The sequence below is a fragment of the Chrysochloris asiatica genome, unplaced genomic scaffold, assembly GCF_000296735.1.
Source record: "Chrysochloris asiatica unplaced genomic scaffold, ChrAsi1.0 scaffold00044, whole genome shotgun sequence".
NCBI classification, from domain to species: domain Eukaryota; kingdom Metazoa; phylum Chordata; class Mammalia; order Afrosoricida; family Chrysochloridae; genus Chrysochloris; species Chrysochloris asiatica.
Genome location: NW_006408562.1, coordinates 1,306,606 through 1,309,811, shown reverse-complemented (window position 1 = coordinate 1,309,811; position 3,206 = coordinate 1,306,606).

The window sequence follows — 3,206 nt, the reverse complement described above, 5'->3', positions numbered from 1 at the left end:
GTGTTTTTATTATATTCAGCTTCAGCCTGAACTTGCATATGGGCAACTGATGGTCTGTTCCACAGTCTGCCCTGGCTATGTTTTGGCTGATTATATGGAACTTTTCCAATGACTCTTTCCACAGATGTAGCCATTTTGATATTTGTATATTCCATCTGGTGAGAGTCATCTGTTATGTTATTTAAACAAATGTATTTGCAATGAAGAAGTCATTGGTCATGCAAAATCCTATCTTGTGTTCTCCAGCATTGTTTCTATCACCAAGGCCATTATTTTCTAGCTACCGCTCCTTCCTCTTTGTTTCCAACTTTTGCATTCCAATCATCAGCAATTACCAATATATCTTGATTGCATACTTGATCAATTTCAAACTAAAGAAGTTGGTCAAAGTCTTCAATATCATCAGTGGCTTTAGTAGTTGGTGCATAAATTTGAGTAATAGCAGTGTTAACTGGTCTTCCTTGTAGGCATGTGGACATTATCTGATCACTAACAACATTATATTTCAAGATACACCTAGAAATGTTCTTTTTGATGATGAATGTGCCTTTTCTATTCAATTTGCCATTTTCAGCATAGCAAACTCGCTATAAGTTTGTTGTACTACGGTTACTTGCATGTTGCTATGATGCCAGTTGCTACTCCAGTGGTATTTTAAATACCAGGAGGGTCACCCATAATGAACAGGTTTCGGTTGAGGTTGAGCTTCCAGATTACAACAGACTAGGAGGCAGGAGAGGTGGACTCTTTCTGAATATTTATCCACTAAATAACTTATGAATAGCAGTGGAACACTGTCAGATAGCACCAAAAAACTGAATAAAGAAACATTATGAATAGCACCAGAATATTGTCAGACATAATGCTGGAAGATGAGACCCTGAGGTTGGAAGGTACTCAAAATATGATGAAGAAAGAGCTGCTTCCTCAAAATCGAGTTGACACAAATTTGCTGTTGGAGCAAAAATCAAAATGTGAAACAGCTTCAAACATCCATTAATAATTGGAACATGTAATGTATGAAGTATGAATTTAGGACAACTTGAGGTTGCCAAAAATGAAACAGAAGGCATAAAGATTGATGTTGTAGGCATTAGTAAGCTGAATTGGACTGGTCCTGGCCATTTTAAATATGACAATCTACTGCACAGACTAGCCAAATAAGGGAGGTTCTTCAATAGTTGAAGAGCTGAGCACAATTGTAACCTGTTATAAATGAAATCTTAGAATACAAGTACCTTATTATGGAGGCATCACAGACCCCTTTAGACATTCCCTTCCAAGACCCTTAAAAGTACCCACTTCTGTTTAGAATGCAAGAGAAGACTGTTCAGTATTCAGCCCCCAGTAACTCCTTTGATTGATGAAAGCAGATGGAACACTTGGCAATAATGGGCACAGCTGTGGCAGAGTCAGAACAAAAGCAGAAAGAAATCATTACATTCCAAGTAAGTGTTTCTAATTGTTTCTTTTTAAAATGGGAAATGTTATTGTATTCCTGTCTTCTAAATATTGAGCACAAAGCATATTTATTTTAATTTAAAACTGTAATGTCCCCTCTATCCTATGCAAAGAGACTCTCCCAAACCCCTAGTGCTATTAGTATACTAATGTCATTACAATGTGCCTGGTTTCTAGAAAGTACAGCCAAAATTTACCTTATTGTAGCCATTTCCTTTTCTAAAGATGTTGTTCCATTTATGAAACATAATACAACTTTGAAGGAAGTTGTTATTTTGTAGAAAAGTCTCTTTTCCCTTTAATTTGGCACTATTACTCCTATCATTGAAGAAAAGTAGGGTAAAGAAGAAAAAGAGAGGAAAAAATTATTGATCTGAAGCTTAGCTCTGCCACATAATAATGGGGCAATTTACTTAACATCTCTGATACTCATTTTGAAAAGTAAGAATCAAGGAATAATGTTAGCTTCCTTAAAAACTCATCTAAGTATTAAACACAATAAGGGAAACTTTCTGAGCATCTGACAATGTCACAGATAACAGATAATTAATAAGTATTTTTCAAATACAGGAAAATGAATACATTATTATAATAAATTTTATTATCTATATTTATACTTTGATTTTGTGGTGAGAGAATTTCAGCGATGTCTCATATCTCCTGCTTCTTGACACATACGCACAAACTGGCACACACACACACACACCCCAAAAAAAAAAAAGAAGAAGAAGAAACAGATACTAATCACCTGTGGCAGTTTTTGAGCCAGGCTCTCCCTGTGCAAATCTACACAGGAGTTGGTAGACTTGAGTTACTCCATCAAACTAGTAATCCAACTGTTCCCAAGAGCTTCTGTGCCTCTTGTAAGACCTGTCCACAGTGTTGCTGAGATAAGAAACCTAGGTATCTACAAGCAGTAGACTCTACTTAGCGTCTGCCGATATAGATTCAGTCACAGAATTCTGTCAGTGCCCCCTTCTGTATGTTTACTAGTACTCAGCAGCCTCTAGGTCTAAAAGTCAACACTCATTAAGTACCCAGCATAAGGTGTAAAAGGCCTTTCACACAACAAATATCCTGGAGGAAAACATAAATAACCCATGAAGACACACTCTCTCCTGGATCCCCCCACCACTCCATTCTGAGAAGCAGGTGCGAAAGAAACAACATCAAGCCCACCACAACCTCTAGATGATGGTAGTGGTGGTTGTGTTAAGCGCTGTTGAGTCAGTGCCAAGTCATAGCCACCTTGTACAGGGTTTCTGAGGAATGGCTGTTGGTTGGAACTACTGACTTTTGGCTACTTCAGTACTTATCCGACAGAGCTATAGCAGGACTTTTATTGCATCTCAAATTCTTAAGTGAAAGATTCTCAGAGAAAATATTTTCAGGAGCAAATGGTATTATGGTCTTTAAAGGGTTTCCAAGGAGCAACTGGTGAGCTTGTACCACTAGCAAAAGTAGTTTGGGTCACTACTTTTTAGTAGACAAAGGATTATTCTTAGACTACTCTATTTTAAGATGGTGGTGGTGATGTGCCATAGCGTCAGTTGCAACTCATAGCCACCCTACACAGGCTTGTAAACCTTTACAGGAGCAGAAAGCCTTGTCTTTCTCCTGAAGAATGACTTGTAGTTTTGAACGCTAACCTTGAGCCCAACTCATAACCACTATATTACCAGAGCTTCTTATTTACAATTTCCCATGTTTTCTGGAAAATATTGTTTTTACCAAAGAGATGTATA